This window comes from Cyrtonyx montezumae, unplaced genomic scaffold, assembly GCF_038088225.1.
Source record: "Cyrtonyx montezumae isolate F1298 unplaced genomic scaffold, pur_monq_1.0 scaffold_1, whole genome shotgun sequence".
Taxonomy (NCBI): Eukaryota; Metazoa; Chordata; class Aves; order Galliformes; family Odontophoridae; genus Cyrtonyx; species Cyrtonyx montezumae.
Window position 1 is genome coordinate 12,708,378 of NW_027071825.1, and position 22,873 is coordinate 12,731,250.

Below are 22,873 nucleotides of genomic sequence, written 5' to 3' on the forward strand. Positions count from 1 at the left end.
TGAACATAATAACATTGTTTTCTTGTACTCTATGCTGACAGAACATAACATGCTCCTGAAGCCTATCTAAAACACTTTTCCTGTATATAACTAAACCATGATTTTAAGGTTTTCCACGGCTACGGCCAAGGGTCTTTCTTAATCAATATAAATGCAAACTCCCTGCCCTGAGGCATTATGCTTCCATACATCTATGACAGTAAAGTCTCCTACTTTATTGTGTCAGTTTGAAATGTCAGAAGCAAATGTTGGTAGGATACGTAGATACATAGGTACATTAGGTTGGAAAGGACCTACAAGATCATCTAGTCCAACCATCCTCCTATCACCATCCCTACCCTCTAAGGATGGCAGTAGAGCATGAACCCTCCTACCAACATCATAGAATCATAAATCCTTAGAGTTGGAAGGGACCTTTAAAGGTTATCTAGTCCAACTTCCTTGCAATAAACAGGGAGTAATATTCCATTATGTTTTGTTGCTGTACAACAGATAGCAGCAGAGGGGAAGTCTGACAAAATGGCATCTGACTTGGATGTATGTATGAAGCGAAGGAGTGTCATTCAGTATTTCCATGTGCAAAAAATGGTACTCACTAGCATTCATCAGTGCTTGCTGAACATTTATGGAGACCAAATGTTAATGGATGTGAGCACTGTGAGGCAATGGGTGGCATGTTTCAGCAGTGGCAACAGCAACACAGAAGTCATGTTCCAGACAGCCACACATAGCTGTCACATCACAAAATGAAAAGCCTCTTGGTCAACTCCTCCTCACATATTGCCTAATGGTGGTGATATGTTGAAAAAACAGTGTCTTGTAGCTGAGAACTCGCTCTATCAAACAGTGTTATTTCTATAACAATATTTGTATTGCTCTTTGTATCTGTTGTAGTTTCCATGGAAATAAATAGGAGGTATTACTTTCGATGCATCCTACTTATTTGGAATAGTTAGTTTTCCCTCTCTTTTTAAAAATAGGTAGGACATAACCCAGCTGCTACTCATTGTGAAATGCCTGCACATGTCAGAAGACCCTGCCTGCCTCTGTCTCTCCACAGAAAGTCTCTGAAGATTCTCTGTGTAGAACAGAGACACTAAAGAAATGGGACTCTGAAATTGTGAGCTGCCCAGTTCAAACTCTGTCATTCAAGATTTCCATTTCAGGTTATTTAAAGAGCCAAGAAAATACAACCCGATTTGTTACTGTTGCATTACAGTTTCAACCAGTCTTTCACTTTCATAAAACTTAATTGTTGTATTTAACTATACTTCATTTTTTCCTTTTTTTCCATTGTTCCTTTTCCTTTTCTTTTCTTTTTTTAAAGAAAAAACACACTGTGAGTGTGATTAACCAGCAGAGTAACATCTCATGCCATGACAGCACTTGAGCACTATGTTAGGTGTTTACATGAACTACAATTACCCCAAAGGCTGAGACTCTATACACAAGCTTGAGTTTCGTGTGCATACTGCCAGACCCCTGATTTGTTGCAATAACTGAGATGGTTGTATTTCAGAACTAATGGAATGCCTGTCCTCCCTGAGAGGAAATCTGGCTTTTCAAATGATAAAATGTTTGAGGACAATTTCTCCTGGTACTTCTTGAAGGATTGCTCATTGTGGTTGGTCTGCCAGCACTTTTTGCCTTGTGAACCTTAAAGTACAAGCTAAAAGCTTCTGGGGATTTAAAGTGTGCAATTCCTCTTGAAGCTTTACAGAACCACTGTAAACAACAAATTGTGTTTTAAGGATTAAAAAAAGAAATTTTCCTTCAGTTCCTGCTAGCAATGGCATAGGACTATCTTTTAAGCTTCTTCAGGTCTTCACAGCCTAATACTTGTATAGCTCTTCTTTTTCTGGTGGCTTAGTCACTCATAACCATCCAAACCCTGCACTCCCACTTTCACTTGCCAGAATGGCCACTATGACATATCATTAACAGATGCTCATAGAAACTGAAACTCAATAACTGAGTTGGAAAAAATTCTCACAGACATGCAAATAGTTTTCCGTCACTTTTACCAAGGTGCCTCAGCTCAGACAAGTAGGTGACAAAGAAAGGCAAGGGCACAAGCCATCAGGGCAGAGCAGACCTGCCAGTGGCACAGCTGTAGCACCAACTGCCAATACTAGTCTGATAGCACTTCACTTGGAAGTTTCTCTCTCCATTTTTTAATCTGATGAAAAGTCCAAAGAAAATCTATTAACTTTCCTTGAAACTTATTTCTATGGAGTACTCCAAAACTCTTATTCTTCTAATAGCATGTAGTAGTTGAATAACTGTGAGGCATTAGCTGTTACAGCAAGTTCAATATCTGCTAGTAAGATGAGAAAGTATATGCTCACGTAAAAAACCTCCTGGATTAATTTGTGGGTTTATACATTTTTAAGACACACTGTGATGATTACAGTATGAGATGTTATTTTAACATCTTCTGAACTCTGTATGGAGAACAGCTTCCTCATGGTAATCATTTAAAAAACAATTCAGATATTTTGTGTCAAAGTGAATTCATACGATCAATAAAAATCTAATAAATCTAATTAAAAGCTAAAAGCAAGAAACTCTTTTCACCAAACAGCCACTCCCCAATGGCCTTTCATCCTTCAACTATACAGAAGATTTACAAAATACTTTCTAGAGCTAACTCAGGAACTCAGTAACTAATGGACACTAAAAATCATGAACTCAATAAAGACATTACTTTTATGGCCCATTACAACCTTCTTACTGTACATCCTACTGATCTGTCTTCATTCACTTGTGCTAAACAGCAGTTAGAGTCTCAAATCAACAGGAATTCTCCCCAGCTAACACACATCCATTCAAAAAACCCTTTCTCTCAAACTGTCAAATCAATTAATATAATTAAGTTGCGCTAAAAGCAATGGTTTCTATCCTTACCTCAAAGCAACCATATATCCATGGCTACTTTAACTTTACCAAAATAAATGTTGCACTGTAACAAGCTTTTTCATATTATTCCTCCTCATTTCCTTTCCACTTACACAACAAAATTTAATTGCTCTTGATAAAAGCTACACAAGAAGATGAAACAGCTAACATGGCACCTTTTAACTTGAGAAAGAATATAGACAGCAGACAGGTTGGCCCAGCTAGAGACTGCCCTAGATCAATAAGAGGAAACAAAGTTGAAAGCAAAAGCTGCAGTGATCAACAGGCAATGCAGTGGTCTCCCTCCACAGAAGCCTCTTTGCATGCTGAAGACATCAGCAAACCACACTGGCCTCCTCCTCTACTGCTTTCCTCTTTTCACTGACGCAACAGAAGTACTGCTGAGAAGGAATAGTTGACAGACTTGGAGACTTAATGTAATGCTTTCCATCTAAAAGAGAGATTATCATAAATCTTGATTAAATTTTATTTAGAATACTCACTCAATTTCAAGCTGTTCTATGCACATTTTTTCACTCTACAGTGCACCTTAGAAAAAAAAAATCCTAACTTTAACATAAACTGTCAGGTTGAAAAGTAAACCAAAAAAGCAAAAATGAGAAGGTAGGAAGGAAGAGAAGAAGGCAGTATAATGTTATAAGAATTCATCTTTGTATAGGGATGAAGATAAGTTAAACAAACATTTTAAGTAAAAGTTAAAGACATCATTTCTGCAGGTGAAACAATGAAAGAGATGAAACCATGACCGCAGCATATCAGATCAGAATATATTTGCAGAAACTGTAGTTAATCCAACAGGCAGGACCACCACGTAATCTGTAGTGGTAGTAAGATAAATCTCATAAAGGTCTAAATGTATTTTGCAAAAGTTACTGGACATCATCTGATACACCCTGAAAGATCCAACACAGATGAAGATACAATTATCATGGCTTCTCTTGCCACGTCTAAAATAACAATATTTTCAGGAATGGGGTCTAATAAAAGAACTTCAATAACATATCAATATATGTAGAAAAATAATATGTTGAAAACCATAATTTTGGTGATAAAATAACGTTAACGTCACCCTCTCTCTCCTACCCACATTGTTCTCCTCTAGGGAGGAAGCAGCAGACAGAGAAATACATATTTTTAACATTTTAACCACCTAGGGACAGGGATTTTTATCCTCAGTTTAGAACTTTGTCAGACATCATGTGCAAGAACAACTTCAGCATTTTCAGATGGAAATTAAGAAATTCCTCAAACATGGAAGCTTGACGAGCGCATTGCCTTGCGTCAGTTTGAAATGCCTCACAATATATTCAACATGTTATTACAAGAACTAGTGTTAAAAGAGCTTCAAGACTAGAGCTGGTGCCCCACCAATTATAAATATTTCTCTCCTGCTTCAGGAATCTGAATAAGCATCCAATCCTATCTATCAACACCTACACCCACGTGCTATCAGCATATTGCTGGGAGCACTGACTTCTTGACAGCAGTGCTGAGGAAAGCAACATCAGAATGACCTTTTGTAAAATAATATATTACTCCTTCATTGTCATCCTCACTGTTGGGATTTCTATCAGAAGATGCATCAAGGTAATGAACCTATGTCTCAACTCTGCAATGTTATTAAGCAAGATAGTTAAATTAATTAAAATAAAAATCTAATTTAAAATGTAGGAGGAAAAAAACAAACAAACAAACAAACAAAAAAAAAAAACAGACCAAAACTGTAATGCTGCTCAAAGAACTGAAACTGTCTATTTGTAAGATGTGTAGTGCATCATTATCAAAATAATATCCATACTGACCAAGCACTCTGAAGAGGAGGTAGTATCATCAGGGTAAGTTGGGCTGCTATTAATGAAGCAAGCCTTATACTAACTGCAAAATCCCAATGGGGAGACTAAGGCATACAAGAGAAAGGTACATACAGAAATTCCAAAAAAGAGAAAACATGAAAAAAGAATAGATATTACTTAAAAATTATTTCTTCAAAATAAATTTGGTTTTGGTCATCCAGCCATAATTTTCTCTCTTGAACTGTCCTGGTAGCCAGAACCTACAGTACAATTTGAAAGATAATAAATGAAGAGAGAACAACATCTCAGCCCAATGCTGTTTATCCTTTCCACAGTCCTCTTGCTCTTCTCTTTCTAAACGATTTCATGCAGTCACCTGATTTCTCCTTCTCAACTCATCCGATCATGCTTCAGTCCTAACTTCCATTAAATTAACTTCTTTTTGCTATTCACATGGTCCATTAGTGCCTGGTTCCTATGTAGTAATGATGAGACAGTGGGGGAAGAGAAAATAAGCAAACAAAATTAGAACAGCAGGCACATGATGAGCATAAGTAAGATCTCTCTTCTTCTTGCTTTCCTGACAATTCTCTGCTTTCATTTTCTTATTTTCTAATGCCACTTGATGATCAAAAAGATGCACATCTAGCTGATACTGAAGACCTGGAAAACTGTGACTCTATTAATATCAGTCCTTCATGAAATTCATACTACTTTCACCCATCTCCCTGCAAAGCTTGCCAATTGTGGAGGGAAGGAATTGAGGGAGGAAAGGGAAATGAGCTACCTCTTCCAGAAGTTATTCCATGTGCAAAATGAAGAACTAAAGAGCACTTATGTCTGGAAGGTAATAAGAAAGAGCACAGACTTTTTGTAGTTAGAATGGTTAATATGTTTTGCTCTGGAAGCTGAGATACTAGCTACCAGTCCACGCTCCAGAAATTACGTATGTTCGTCAACAGTCATATGGGACACATGAATAGACCACGGGGCAGCAAGTGAAACATGAATTTTCCCACTTTCTGGTGACTGTCACATCCCTAAGCTACAGAACTATGATATTTTCAATTCTTTCCTATCCAATCAGCCTTTAACCCTATTTTTCTACTTAGAGGACATCTCTTTAGAACAGTAGTCTGAAAGCTGGGTCAGTTTCCAGACACAAAAAGCTTTGGATGTGAACACGGATTCATATCCTGCATAACTGCATTAACCATTATTTAGAAATGATGTCTTATTTTTAAAGTGGGAAATACATAGGCATATAGATTAACGTCAATATACCAAGCCGGGAAAACTACATGAAAAGAAGTATTTGACATACAATCAGCCATGCTGGTTATTTTGCACAGCTTCATCATGGCTTCATGCCTTCTCTGTATCCTATTAGGACATGACTGGTGCTGCAGACATACGGAATTTCTGCCTCCTCATTGATACATCTATACCTAATTATTTTGTGATTTTCACTGGTAATTAACATTCTATATTTCTGGATGGTGTAATGTAAGAAAAAAAAAGACAGGCTCAAACCACTGCCTCAATGAAATCAATGCAAATTGCACCTAGGAAGCTTGAAAGCCAATAGCTCAGAAAAGATGTCAAAAGGATAAATCAATATTGTACAGGTTAATAAAGTGGATTTTTGAGCTGAGATTTCTGTTCCACAACTAATACAGCAGTACTTGAGTGCAATTCTTGATTTCAGTGTAGGAAAGATGAGGATAGCACTTTACAAATTTTTTTTCTGGGTGTTACTTCTAGGATCTGAAACTTTTTCAGGATTTCTCCTCATTAACCTCAGTTCTTGTAGAAGACCCTGTCAGTACTTCAGAAATATGAAATTATCTGTAACCTCTTGTATGTCTGTTTTTTAAAACAGACTGTCAGCTGCAGAAAGAGTGCTTATCCATTTGACACACTGCACGTAATGTTGGTCAGCTAAATATGTGAACCATGAAACACTGATGCCTGATAAAAGTACATGTTTCAGATTATTCAAATGAAACCTCAAATATGCTTCTTTATTATATTAACACTTTATAATAAACAAATACTATTTCTAGTTAATTCTACCACGCATCTAGAAAATATCATTAGCTACATTTTGGTAGTGTTCTTTGTCTAATTTCTACAGCTAAGGTGACAAAAAAGGTTATCACAAGTAATAGCAAATTTAAAGTTTTATTAGCAGTAAACTGCAAAAGCTAATGGTGATGCCAACACTAGATAAAATCATTGTCACAGTTAATTCTGAACTCCTTATTTCAAGCTTAATAATAGGAAACTCAATGGAGAGAATATTACACGGCCCATATCACTCATGAGTGCCGCAGGCCTGAGTAACTTGTTATTTTGCTCATGAGTGAAATAAAATGCAGATTATACTGCCTGCTATCAGGGGCACTGCATTAATTGAGGGTGCATGCACAGTAATGAAGGAGTACTGAGTAGGTTTCATTTTCCCAAACGTTATGGGAATGATCTTTGTGTTTCTAACTGTGACTTGTCAAATCACCTTCCTATTATTGTTGAGTTGTTAAAGTTCTCTCTGTTCCTTTTTAGAACTTGAAGAGTAACTGATTATGTTTCTATCTCTTTAGTCAGGGATTATGTGGAACTGCTTTTATGATATCCTAATCCCTGTACCTCTGCCATTCATATGCTTCAGAAGAAGAAAACAATGGAATATCTCTAGCTTTATCTGATTTACTCATGTATGCTGGCCTTCAACCTCCAAAACATTCCCAGTCAGAAATAAATAATACAAAATATACTCATTACCTTACATATATGCAGCAAATTGGTGTCTCCTAGAAGCGGTAGCACATGGCAGTTTCTGTTTCTTTTCTAAGGTAGGTTTCTTTTCATCCAGTTTTTTATACTAATGCATTGCATGACACAGATCATCCAGAAATTTCTCCCAGCCAATTGGATGTATTTATGGATAAACTTTTCCACAATGTTCTGTGTCTTAACTTGGGAAAGCTGTCATCATGAATACTCCAGCAGCAATTTGCTTCTTTTTTCATTCTGTACTAACAGTTTAATTTCTAATCAGACTACATTTTTCTAATCCTTGCTGAACCTTGCCACATCTTTTATTCAACCTCTGAAATGCAATCCATACACCAACTTATTACTGAAATAAACATGAAAACTTTTACCAACATTAGCAGCTATCAGGTGAGGCCTTTAAATATAAGGGTTATAAATTTCATTTATAAATATGTAACTGAAGAATACCCTGCATTTTAATCAACCACTGTCACAATTATCAATATTGCACCTCTCAGCACTTGCTGATGTCATTTTTGTAGGGATACTAAGTACTCATTTATCAGCATTTATTATCAACATCCAGTACAGAATTGCAGAGAAGTAAAAGCAACATCACTTGACTGAGAGTGACAAATAGAATTCCTGACGATAGACAATTGTATGCACAATGCACTGCCATGTAAAGATGCTCACAGAGGCTTGTTATAAGTGGAACATCTAGATTACTGTGGTGTTCAACTGAAAGAGAGATAGTAACTGCCATCTCTATCTAACACAGCATCACTCTGTATAGATGTATTTCAAGAAATAGCTTCTGTTCTGCTCAGACCAAGGTGTTGATCTAATGATTTTTGTTTGTTTCAGAGTTTGGACTCAAACTATTTCTGTAGTGAAACTGAAAGCAGAAAATTGTAAGCAAATCACACGCTTTTAGAAAGTTGCACAATGGCAATCTTGTAATAGCTACTTCTCAAACCTCTGGGATTATAAGTTGCTAAGGAATTAAGTGCAGTCAATTTTTGATAGATAAACTAGCCCTAAAATTACAATTTAGATTTGTCCAGCACTAACTAAAAAACTATTTTTATTGTGAAGACTATTTAAGACGCTGTAGTAAACAGACTATTATGGATATTCTGTAACTGAGCACTTGTGTGTTTACCAGACAGGTCACTCTATCTGTAAATGAATTCTTAATATTTCTAATTATATGAAGGAACACCTTCTGTAGCAGTGCTATTATAAATACCTGGTAAATGACCCACACACTCTACATATGTGCTCATAACTGAGTTCTCTCACTCTAATGTATATAAACAAGACAAAGAAGATGGTTCCTCTTAGAAGTGCCTTTATCCCAAAAGGAAACAACATGTTGACTGACTCGAAATAAAAATTTCTCCTCCTTCAAAAAGATGTAGAACTGAGTTTAAGAGGTCACCACAGTTTCATCCTTTGAAATTAATGAGAGAATCTACACTAGAAAAATGTATATAATAATCCATTGTTAAAATGTCATTCTGCTTTTCCTTAGAGACACATGCTGATATAGGGGCTTCATGCATTAGGTGTTTCACTTCTCTCAGGACCTAGTGCAGACTTCAAAAGATAAAAGAAAGCTGTTGTTCAGTAAGCCACTGAACATAAAATCACATAGTACAATAAGTTTGTTTGACATGTCGACCTCATGAACAGATTTTTGTTATTTCTTTCTGTTTTCTTTGCTGTGGCATTGGTGAATTAGGCTAGGATATTGATTTTGTGGCAACACTGAAATCATAATGGCATTTAATTTCAAAGATGCCATTTGTCTTACATTACATGTCTGTTTCTGAGCAGTTACATGAGAACTTAAGTATTACTACTCTTAAACTTTACATCTGCTTCCCACTTTGAGGTCTAATAAAGCCTTTAAATCTGGTTTTCCTTTCTTCCTTTTTCTTTTTTTTTAAAACAATCTCATCTAAACACGTGCTCAAGCAGAGGACTGCAGATCATTTTCTCTTAGTCCTGACTTGATTCAAAGCCCTTACCATATGCATTTATTCAACAAAGAACGTAGTCTTCTAACTTATATTTGTTAGAAACTCATCCTCAGAATTATTTCATTTACAGGTCTTGTGGTTTATTTGTTTGGGGTTTTTTTTGTTTGTTTGTTTGTTTGGGGTGGGGGGGGTTGGTTTGGTTTGTTACTATTTTTCCTGGATATGTTAAAACAGAATATTTTAGATATTCCAGATTGAAAAAAAAAAAAAAAGAGAAAAAAACAACAAAGAGGAGAACTGGTTATCATCCAATGAAAAGTTGTAAGCAAAGAGAAACCAGCTTTTTATAACACAGATTTGTAGAATATTGAACCATCTGAGCCTTCCATAAAAAGGTTCATAGTCTGGATCATGGAAATTCAGATTAAAGGCTTAAGTGAATTTTTCAGCCATCTTTGATCTCTATGTAACTTGGAAAATGGATGAGGGGGTAGAACTCAAAACAAATAACCAAGGCAGGATTTAGAAATACCAATAGGAAAAAAAATTCTGTGGGTAGTATTAATGTATTCTGTCTCAACATCAAAAGTAAAAGCAGAGAGAATTCTTTTTTTAAATTCCTCAAAGTTATTTATAGGAAACTTTATAAACTGAAAATTATGAATTGAAATCAAAGAAAATAGTTTGAATTAAATATCTAGCTTTCGCATCACATTTCCTCTTCTTTCTCGCATTAATTTACTCCCTTGCATGGCTTTATAATCACTATGCAGCTCAAATTCCAAAAAATGCTAGAAGTTGTGCTCTTCACAAGGAGAGTAATATGAAGCAGAAAAATTTTCAAAACAAGAGCATCCAAGAGTAGAAGAAGGAAAAAAAATACAGAGAGCAGAAAAATTAATAATTATGGAAGCCAGAAAAACAGCTCAGTGGTAAAAGCAAAGAAAGTGTTTTGAGTATTTACTTTCACAAAGTTGCTGAATTATTTTTTTCCTGTGCATGTAAATCAGCAGAGCAGAACAAAAAGACAAAAAAAAAAACAAAAAACAAAAAAAAACTTCATAAAGACCCAAATGTTAGGAGTAGAAGGAGAAAGAAATGAAGAGGATTTCAGTTTCACTAATGTAAAACAATTGTTTTCAAATATAAATAAAATCTTGTAAACGCATTTATAATTTTGACTATTTAATAACTCTAAGCGAAGAATAAAACCATTCTAATGCTCTAAGTTGTGCAGTTTACTTTGGAATGGACAAACCAGCCTCTTTTCCTTACATTTCTCTATTAAGAAGTAATAAAAAAATGAGGATAATTAAAATGTTTGAATTACTTATATTAGACAGTCTTGTCTTGAAAGTGTCTATCTGTCTTTATACTGCAAATAAAAGTTACTCCTAGTGGGCACTTAGGAGAAGAGACTGAAAAAAAAAAATGTTTTTTTTTCCATGTTTATATAAAAATAGTACAAAATTTCATAGCCTCCATCTTCAATCATCACCTAATTTATGAACTACAGTGAATATTTTATACCATTAAAAACAGGAAAATAGGTTTAAAGGTTTAGATCTATATTTCAGTTAAGTTCACTATATATTATAATAACATTTTTTGCCTGACGTACTTCCAATGCATAGGAAAAGAAAGTTTATTTTTATTTTTCAGTGTAGTTTCTCTGTATCTTTTTGCATTAATATTGAACACATCTGTCCCAGTTTTCTCTCTACTATTCTGTACTTGCCAGTTTCAGACTAATAACCCAGGATTTGGGGACTGCTAGAGGGTTATATGAGCATTCTACTGAATTTTAAGTCGTTAGTCATATGAATCTTAATTATTACGTGTAGGAAACTGAGACCTTCCTGTGAAATCCCTTGTGATAGAAACAAAAAGAAGTCAAAAGGAAATTTTAGCAGCTACAGTTCATAGTTCATCCAAGCTTTTCAGTTTTTGATAACATGTACTTTTCTCTTAACTGGTTACTTAGATCTTTTTTGAGTAAAATAAATATTTTAACAAGGTGTGAAAAAGATAGAATCATTATCTTGTCCGTTTCTAAGTTGAGAAACTGGGGTAGACAATTTGGGAGATCTTAGCAATAATGCAAGTGCACAGAAACAAGCTCAACTGTAAATTCCAGTTTATTAATTGATCTCAAATTTATTCTTATATTTAATTTTGGCCAAAACATCTTTGAAATTCTGAAAAATTATCAAAATTTGCAATGAAATCCAGAGGTTTGATTTAATCTCTGATTTCAGTGAACAATTAAGTGGCATTGGTTAAAACAAGCTGTGCCCAGATTCTAGCAACGCTTGACATTATGTGCTAGGGGATCAAGAAGCAGCTCACAAAAATGCTGTTGTTTTCCTGCATTCTCCTCACAAAATGTATTTTGTTATGCATTAATTTGTTGTTGTAATCTCCAGTATTAGAAATATGTTTACAGTCACTTCTAATATCCTTTGTGTTACAGAAGTTCAGCATTTTATTCTCTGATAGCTGATCAAATCGCTTTTTCGGTTTTCAAGATGCTGTGCCTTCAGAAAACTAGACATTGCTTAATTCCAGCCTTTCTTAGTCAAAGAACTATTTTTTATTCAATCACCAGCCCCCAGGTAGCATTTGCAGATTGGAATCCTAATGATTCAGGAGCTGATGGTTGTTATCCAGTTTGGTCATTATCACACCCTTGGTCAAGAGCCAAGAAATCACTGATTCATGCTCTGATTTTCAGGCAGGATTGGTTCTACTCAGACATCAACGATGTCTGTGGCAGTTTCAATCACAGGCAGCTATCTAATATCCAGCAAAAAAAAAAAAAAAGAAAAAGCAGTTCTGCTACTAACACAGACCTTAAGTGCTGCTCTCTGCAAGGTGTCCAGACCTGGATTCGTCTTCAAGTGACTCTCATCTGTGCTCAAATACATCAGCTGACTTCTTGGCAGTGAAATATCAGGGAGGCAGCATAAACAATACTCAAGACACTCACTTACTAAAAACTCAAATCACTTATGACAGTAAAGTCCTTGTGCATTGCTGCAACTTCCAGGTGATGCAGGGTCAAGCCCCATATCCTCACTGTCCAGCTCTGCTCCCCCTTGGATTTCAATGTACCATCTCCTCTTTTTCAAAAAACATTAGAGTTCTTTAAACTTTTAAGGATAATGGTAAAGTATTATTTAGATTTCTTACTTTATTAACAGTTCTGCCTGTTTTCTTTTGTCCACTGCAAGCATGTCCAATTTCTGAATGTCAACATTTAATAGCTACTATAACAATTATGATTCTCCCTAACCCTAGCTTGTCAATGCTAGTAATTTCCAAACCACATCTGAACCTTCAGTCTCTTTCTAGCTACCATACTAAGAAGCATAATGAGACTGAAAACATACAAGCTTTGGGTTTTGACAATCTGTGTTTGCAAGACAGCAGCTCCTGTTAGTTCCTTCATATCTAAGATGTCTGCACGAACATTTTGTTGGAATAAAATCCGGTTGATCAAAAATTTATTTGAGTTTTTATATCAAAATTAACACCTGTTCATGTACTCCAATAAAATAAGAGAAACCAAAAGATATCCTTGAGTTCAGGTGTAATGTGCTAGTGCCAACTAAAACTGATAACCACACAACCTCAATATCAATGGAGGACAGAGATTCCTGGAAGAAGAGATGTGAAGACATTCCCATAGCCCAGCCCTCCCACACTGCTGAGTGTGTGACTGCACTGCATGAGCACACAACCAAAGGACTCGACTTTAGAACACTGATCTCTCCAAGTGAATAATTATTTAAATTCTCAATCAATGTTCAGACAGCATGTACTGATGATGTTCAGCTTTCAGGCAACAAAATGACAGATATTTACTAGCAGAGTGAAATACAGTAGAATGTTCCAAACTTTTTGCCAAGAGGAGTGTCTGGAAAGATAAATATCTATCAGAGGTACTTCTTATCTACCCAGAAGCTCAATTACATGCGTTTCTTGGTAGAACAGAGATAACAGGTCAGAATTTTTCTTCCACAGAAGAATCTTCAAGGCAAACAAGTAATCACATTTAATGATCTCTTACAATCTCTCAAAAGATGAGGACTAAAAACTTCTTAAGAGTACTTCTACTCATTTTTTTTCTAATGTCAACAGCTCATGAATACCTTGTAACCAAAAGAAGCCAAGATATCTGCAAAGGAGTGATACACAATTGAAGTGATTTCTACTATGTTTTTTAAAAGAATGTTGTAAAGAATAATTTTCTATTTCAAAGCACTTTCCAAATCTGATTAAGGCAATGATTTCCAGAAAATACTCATACACCTACACCAACATTTAACTTTATAAAATCATTAATCCACCTTTATTGAAATAGACATTCAGTTTATTCATATATAATTGAATATATCCTCAAAGACCTGAAAGCCTCCATAAATTATTTATATAGCAGCTGTTCAACAGATAAGAAAAATTGATAAAGAACTTAAGAACATGGGGATAGCTGGAGGCAAGCACATATAGCAAAGAGGTAAAGACAGCCAAGAGAACAATCAGTAATAACATCTTCAGCAGACAAGAGATAAAGTCACCTTTTTTTAAAAAAAAAAAAGAGCTTCAAAGAGGCATCAAATACTAAATGCATACATTGGTAGACGAGAAAGAAAGGTCCAAAAAAAAAGAGTATTCAAAGAAATTAATTAAATCAAGCAATTTTGCACAAGTAATTATGGATGTGTTGAATTTAGCAATACTAAGTAACATGAAAATTTCTTTTCAAAAATTCAGCATTTCACCAATTTCTTAAAGACAAACTTTTTTTCCTCATTTCTCTTTCACTTTAAATAAACTAAACTTTACAGCAAACTTCAGACCACCCTCCCAAAAAAAAAAAAAGATTGATTAGAGTAAGGGAAACAACTCCACTTTTGATGTGATAGGACAGACTTAGAGGAACTAATAGCAGTGAAATTGCATTAGGAAATGTAAGGATAAAAATATTGATAAGTGGTTATTTACACTTCAATGCTATGCAAATATTTAGAGAAGCGATTGCATTACACTATAATCTTGACATTGCTGCGCTACTTGTATTCTACAAAATATGATGCAGCAGTATGAAGTGTTCAGTCCATATATGGAGAGCAGAGATTGCTGCACGAAGCTGGGAGCTAAAGGAGGAACTGACACTGAATAGCTAACATTAAAAAAAAAAAGGTCAACCAAGCAATAGCAGCTCATGCAACAGAAATATTACCCTACGATCCAATATTGGCATTAGCAACAATGAAGGACAAGCTCTTGCTCTTCAGGATAAAAGAACAGATTCAGCTGAACTATTAATCTCCATATTTAGAAACTGGGAGCTAAGAACTTGTTGATACTACAGGGAAAAAATGTGTCTATGCAGTGTTCCGGAGGAACACTGAATAATGTCAAAAACCTTTCTCACAGATGAAAGTGTTATTTTATTTTAAGCAATGTCATTGAGGTTACTTCTTGATTATTCAGACTGATGTCAGGATAGGACAGGAGTAAAAAGACAGTTTTAAGATTATGGATTGAAGCACAGAACATCCAATAAACCTTTGGGAACCCCATTGGACAGAAATAATATGAACAAATATAGATAGTAGGCTGTATAAAACTGAGACAACTCTGACTCCAACAGTTGAAGCCCAGAGTACACTGACAAAAACATGCCTTTCCCAACCTTCTCATGCATTTCTTTCTAATGATCATGATATATCACAAAGAGCCATACCATCATTCTGCTTTATAGGAGATGAGAGACAAGCTTGAATCCATTTTCAGTTGGATTGCTCCCTCAATACCCTTGAGATCAAGAATGCTTCTAATCCACCTTACTACACAGCAGAATGCCGTAACTTTAGTTTCACTCAAAAGTAAACTTTTGTACAAAGGAAAATCCTGAGTGAGCTTTCATCCTTCTCTCAAATACTAAGTACAGTGAAGACAGTAGATTTCTCTAGCAATAATATGTAGCCTACTGAGATTATTTTCACAACAAAATTCAGTCAACTCAAATGTAAAATATTTTTTAAAAAACAATAAACAAAAAACATACCCTTTCTTCATATGACAAAAAAGTTATGTGTTTATACAGAATAGAGATATAAACTTTAACTGGCAAAAACTATTTTGAAGCATTGTTTCCCAACTTGTCAAGGTATACCTAATGAGTATTTACAACATTAAAATATATATATATTTAAATCATAAAAGTTATAAGAATTATAAGAATACCTACTTTACACATCTATAAAATTTACAAAACCTATAAAAGTTATACAAATCACTGTCTCTTGCTGTATCTTTAAACAAGAGAGCTTCACCATCCAGTTTCTCCAACAGTTTTGAGAAACTAGAAAAATCCTAAACATCTTTCCTGACAGTTCTGTAAACACTTAGAACATCTGTTGATAAGCCATTGTACTTAATGCTAACAGTTCCTGCAGTTTTGTCTTTCTTCACACACTTTATATACTGCAGGCACAATTATTAGGAGAATTAAAAGCCATCTGGTAAGCAGACTTTGAGCCTCATGATATTGATTCCAAAACATGTGCCCTAATGTAAGCTTTCATTTTACAAGCAGACATAATAGTAAATCCTTTATGCTCTGCACATCTCTCCAAGCTGACAACAGTACCTTTTAGTCAATTTTAGGTCTTTCTTTTCCCTACACACATAGACAGAACATAGTCATAAGATCAATGTTTCTTCTGGTTTCTGTTATCAGTATATGTTAAGCAGTGTGACATACTGTTCTGATTGGACCTCAGAAAACACTATGCTTGTTCTCAAAAGAAAATGTATTCCAAATTGTGCAAATGTGAGCTCAAGACTATCTAAGAGTTGCAAGTATAGTGACTGAAAGATATTTCCTAGGTCAAGTGAGTTTTTCGGTTGGTCTTAGGTTTATTTAATAGTGGCCACTGAATAGGGATATTTTAAAATAAGCATATTTTAGATTCTTATGGCTAGTATTTTTGTGATGATCTCAATAATCGTGCTGAAATTGAAAAGCCTTTTGAAATTTGAAAGCCTACTTTGTGTCTGGAGAAGGTTTAGATGAAACACCAAAAATTTATAGATTCAAGAAACAGCTCATCAAACACAATAAACTGGAATCACTGGGATTCAGAGCTTTGCAGGATGGAACTAGAAATCTCAGATAATTGTTTCTTTTAAAGTATTTTTAGTACATCTTGATTTTAGGCTTGAAGCACAAATGTATTTTGTTTGTTCATTTTCTTAGAAATGTTTTGTTAAAAATGAAATGGAATCACTATTTTACTAATAGTCAAGGAGAGCAAACAGATCTCTTGAAAGAGCTTACCTGTTTTAAGTGCAGATATTGTCAAGGTAAAAGTACATTTTTTAAATAAATCTCTGAACATTTCCAACCTACAAAAAAACTATTTGGATCCACATCACAGTACAACATTCTGCAAGTTTATTTTGTCTCTTTGCCCAGAATAAACAATATTTGCATTGCCAGACTTCATTAGTCAACTCAGAACGGTCATACATTCATGGAATTGCACATTTAAAGATTCAGAAACCATTAACAAAAAACATTGTATTGGACAGAAAAAGATAAAGTTTTTGTACAGTAGCAGATGTTCCCCAAATATAAAATGGCTTCTAAATACAATCATGTCATTTCCACTACATTTCAAGGTTAAATGGAAATGGCTTTCAACATCCTTAGTAAGGATTGACTCTCCACAATTTTCCTCTCCATGTATCAGAATCTAATTCATATCATAGCCTAATATCAATTTTAAATCACGCAATTTCCGAAAGAACTATGATGAATACATATTTGGATAAAAGAAAAAAGTGGTAGAGCAATATAGTGCCTGGAATTTAACACTCTGTGGTCAGAAGGTCACATATGTTAAGTTTCTTATTTATATCCCTATTAAAGTTCTGATCTGTGGGAAGTAGGATGGAAGCAATGTGGCTCATTTTACAAATAAAGAATGTATTGTTGTACTGTACGTGTTTTGTTTCATGGTATTTAATGATAACACTGTATGAACTGCAGGTGACTATAATAACGGATTTTCATCAGAAGACATACATCTTTGTCCCTAGAATTCCTATGGTAAGTGCTCCAAAACATAATAAAATACATACTTTATGAATGACTCATGCAAATTAATATTCTTCATATTTTTTTTCTGACTTCTATGTATCTCTTGACATCAAATTACACAAAAGCTGACTGGGTATTTTGAGTGAAGTTATGCTGAACAACAAGCATATAAAGCAGGAAGGATAAGGAATTTATATACATTGCATGCTTCAAACCAAGACAGTGAAATATGCTCATGTAAAGATTAATCCAGGTTACTTGAAACCAACCTGGTAAGCCTTTATTCACCCCAGGAGCCTTCCCAAGTCTCTCAGCACAAACTATAATGGTGGCATACTGTTTGTCCCGACTATTCTGACATGCAGTATCAATGCTTCACTGCCGTACATCATGTAGGTACATTAGAAAATGACATGCTGACAGTTTTGCATCAGCAAAGTATTAATCTGCCATCTAAGATACTTTATTTAAGAAATAATCAAGTAAATACATGTTCTCAGTGAATCAGAAGATGGATAACAGAAACAAGTAACAGAGAGCAAAAGAAGAAGGGTAGAAAAATAAAATAATTTAGCTTTTTTCAATAAATATTCAGGTTAGATGTTTTTGTTTCTGTTTGAGAGTTTGATCTGAAGGATGTTCTGATTTTTCTTTTGTTTGGTCTTGGGTTGTTTGCTTTTATTTTTTTAATTTAAGTGAGCATTCTATGACTGACCTAGTATTGTGCAAAGGCCACTATTACCTGTATGTACCAATGCAGACTTGTCTGAGTTGAAACTCTTTCCACAGCACTTTTTCCAGCATAGTCTACACTGGTAACAGCTGCTAAATGTTAGTGGTTTTGTTTCCCTGCCTACCCCACACATTTTATGCCATACTTGTGAACATGCTTGGAAGTAACTTGATAGGACAGTACTACCTTGGTTGTGGCTTCTTCTTTCTGGCATAAGTATATTCCCCTTGAGCATATTCCTTTCTAGTTGCAATAAAACATGTGAGTTTCATGGCTTGCTTGTTTTCTTTAGGAGAAGCAGCTGCAAAGTCATAATTATGTTTACTTCCCACACTGGCAACAAGCAAGCTCCACAGCATTGCACATTTGAGATCATATGTAAGGAGGGGCTGAACCACTCCACCTAGGGACTTACAGTTTTCTTCATATCTGAAATGTGTTTCTATTAAAAAAAAAAAAAAGAGGTTTCCTTTCATTTTTAGTTATATTGTGAAAAGCTAATAAATCTGTAGGGAATATATTAAATAATTAAATTGCAGCATCAGTAGAAAGATCAGTTCAATTATTTTCATAAATTCAGACTTGGAATGCAGCACTTACAGTTGATGACTGTTTCCTTAACACAAGAAGCCAGGTAGCAATCCTCAGTGAATGGACTCCCAGAAAAAAAAAAAAATGGGGTGGAAAGCAAAGGAGAAGCTGTGAGGAAAAGGAAGGGAAGCACAGACTCCAGACAGTCAGAAAGGCTGCAAAATCTGCAGTGCTCACTCTGCTTGTACATTGTATACATCCTTCTGTTTATCTTGCCCATGTAAAACTGTTCTGGCACAGTGTCCACCTAGAAAAATCCTTAATCAATTTTACAACAAGTATACTATCATTAAAACAAAATGGTGTTACACCTTTGACCTATAAGTCTATCAAAACTTCAGGCTCTAATAACCATTTTTCTTAAGAGGAGGAACAGATGATGGAGTCTAGAATTTCTTTGGTGCAGTCTACAGAGAATGGTATGTTAAAGCCTGATTTCCTTGAACACAAGAGGAATTGAGCTGCAGGAGGCAGTTTCCTTGCTCCCAGCTTCATGACTCTTTTTAGCAAATGCTTTAGGTAAAACTCTCTCAGCTCTTTCTTAAGATCAGTGTAATTGCTTCTTTGCTGCACCTGTATTTTTCCCTGTTCCTTTCTTGTGTGCTCCCATAGCATCTGACCTCTCTCTCACACATACCGACATTCAGCTGCAGTCAAAGCCTTTCCCTTACTTCTGCACCCAACTTCCAGCCCACCAAGTAACTGTTCCAGCACAGTATTGAACAGCTTTATACACAGTCTTGTTCTTTAGGGTTTCTTTCAGTATTTTCAACTATCTCTAAACACATGTGCCTTTAACTGTTCCCTTAACCAACTTAAAGAGAAGGTGGCTGTTATATTTAGCAGCTGCACCAACACTTCTTCCCATCTCTAACACAACAATAATAATACCACTCCACCATTTCATTATTTGCTGGACCTTTTTATTTTCTGCTCAACAAAGGACACTTAGAATGTTCCTTTTATATTCATTTTCAGATGTGAAATAGTCTTTCAAAAATGACAAGTTTTTTCTTCTCATTCTTCTTTCTGTGTGAGGATAGCAGACACAGAGAAGCTGGAGACATTCACAGAGAAGCTAGAAATGGCTTGGCAGGAAATGGACCACCTTTTACACTGAAGACAAGATGTTGGCTATTTACACAATTTGTCCACCAAATGATTTTTTTAAATTTGACTACAATTAGACTATCACTCTCTGTGCTACCAAATCACACAGCTTCCTAGAGATACTCTCCAGATCACAACCACTACTGCTTTACATGCTTGTATAACCAGGTCCCACATCTCTGCTCTGATAGTCAATATCTTCACCTGCCAGGTAAGCTTCAACCCCTCTCAGTAACAGAATTTCTAAATTTAGAAATTCAGAATGGCTAAGTAACACTCTTGCAAAAAGGAATTAACCTTGTTCAAAATCCTTCAGCTTGTGGAAGCAGGCCAAAAATGCTATTAATGAACATCATTCAGTTTCATAGAGACTTTCAGAAAAGTCAGAATGGGTCTCCATTATTTATTTTATACAAGAAGATGCATTTCATGTTTGTAAATCTCTTTGGATAACAACAGCAACTTTAATGGGTCAATAGATTTATCTTCTAATGTACAGTTGTAACAATAATTATCTGCAGCCTATGAAAAATTTAAATTTTCCCTGTTCATTAGTCTTATTTACCTATGTTTTTTTTGTTACTTAACAAGTTTTTAAAAAAAAGACTTACAAACTCTCAATGAAATTCCACTGTTTTTCTTAAATGCGTTAACTACACATGGTTAGAGGACTTCCTGTTCAAACTTTAGGAACTCCATACATGAAATGGCTTATTCGGTTTTCTGGATTCTGAAATTTTTACTCTGAAAGGTCTCTGAAGAGAATGGATTTTTAGTCACTTCTAATAAAAACCAGGTCACTTTAAGCAGCAGCAGTTTTCAGAATTCTGTTATAGAAGGGAGGGCTCACGTTAATGACATGACACTAATACAAAAATTAGTGCTTTAAGTATTATGTAAAGACTCTGAGCCCTGTGAGATATGCACGTTCCATGGTCACAAAAGTCTGGTGAGCTGGCAAATCAGGAAGATAGTAATTTTACTGTTTTTTCTTTTTTTTTTTTTCCCCCCTCTATGATGGCTACTATTTTTAGAGGCACATCAAGGGCCCTTACAGTGCTAAAAACAGCACAATCTAAAGCTTGAGTGAAAAGATGTCGCTCTGTAGGCTGGGGTTGTAAATAAATAAATATATACATGCATACATACATAAAACCTCAATAGATAGACAACCAAGCAGAATACACTGCACACCAACAGATTACACTGCCTCCTGGGTGCTCATTAACTTTAATAGAAGAAGAAACTGTAATCTAAATCTCATAAAACTGCAAGGAAATATAAGACATCTTTATTTCAGACCTCAGTGGTGTTAATGGGTTTAAAAGGTCAACATGAGGGCCTTATGGGACTGATATTAGTGTTTTAGAAAATAAAGACGACAGATAAGGATCTTTAAATGCTGCATTAATAATATGACAGAATTTCAGAGGATTTAAATTCCTACCCATTTTGATATACAATTTATGTGGCACTATCGCAGAGTGCACAGAAGTACCTAACACAAAATGGAAATTACTGACAAAATCCACACTGGTAGGGATTATGAAATACTGAACTGAATATTCTCTCTTTTTTAAAGATAAAGAGAATAAACCCTACAGAATTTAGGGTGGAAATATATGCGGGAAGACAAAAGAAGATATTTCCATCAGAAGTGAAGCCTAGACAGAGACTTGGTCAGAAAATGTATAATCTCTGCTGTCATAACACAAAAATAATGGTGACAACCAATCTATACCAGAAAAGAAACACACGGAAATGCATGCTGTAAATATATGTCAGGAAGGATATAAACAAATCACAGTTTCAAAAAGAGGACCAAATCTCTGCAAAACAGTCCAAATTGTTTCTGTGCTAGAAGTGACCCTTTCTACATCTGCTAGCAGATCTGACAGCTCCAGTTGCCAGGATAATATATCTAGCATAAGGAAGGATTTTCAGAATCATAGTAATAATCTCTTCACAGCTATCAACACCCACAGAATTCACTCTCTGACATCCACAGAGACATACTTTAGGGGAATAGGATTTATTTAAAAGCAGAATGGTAACATCATTCATTATGATTAATTCTGTGCTTAAACATCCTGGACAAATTAAGGGAGTATCATTAAATACTTAAAAGAAAGGAAATATTAAGTTTCTTCTGTGATTTGATGGATCTTGGCCACAAATTTGCTGTTTAGTTACTAGGAAAGTAAACATAAATATAATGTTGCTCGCATGCGCTTAGACCTGAACTCAGAAGTTTTCAGTTGTCTGAGTCAGAATATGTTTTAACACTCTGTACAAATACTGATTCTCCATTTCTTCATAGCTTTCGTTATGGCAATTATCAATGGTACAATGAGTTGGCATTTCTTCAAAAATATATAGTGCATCTTCTTACATGTATTGCTATACTTAAATTGCCAGAAAAATTCTATTTCTCTCATGGCCCTTAAGCATATTTTGAGACTTCAAACAAAATCTTAATACCTGTGGTATATTTATAGTACATCTGTCACTTCCAACTTGTCTTAGAACCTGATTCCAACAGCTCATTACTTACAAACAAAATGTTACTTTCCTCTCTCATGTAGGCAGTCGCTGCTTATCACACGAAATAATTTGCCTCCATTTTCTAAACTGGTATCAGCATGGAAATGTAGTTATTTTCAAAGATGACAGCCACAAAATAACTACTATTATATTTATAAGGTGGACATAATTTTCTCAAAATTGTACTACCACATTAAAATTTATTGTCTGTACATAAAAGTATTAAAAATACCAGCAATTAACCACAAAAACACACACACAAACAGGTAATTGCTTGAAGTCTGGTATTTCTTCACGATCT

General features: G+C 35.1%; 1 protein-coding gene across 2 annotated transcripts in view; it reads right to left on the reverse strand.

The window, feature by feature from the left end:
- Positions 1-513: 513 nt before the first annotated feature.
- The window catches only part of TTLL7 (tubulin tyrosine ligase like 7), a 197,969-nt gene continuing 175,609 nt past the window's right edge, over positions 514-22,873 (reverse strand). For both annotated transcript variants that reach the window (XR_010622469.1, XR_010622468.1), the window contains one exon: positions 514-530. The gene's annotated coding sequence lies outside the window, so the exon portion shown is untranslated. The remainder of the gene's footprint in view (positions 531-22,873) is intronic.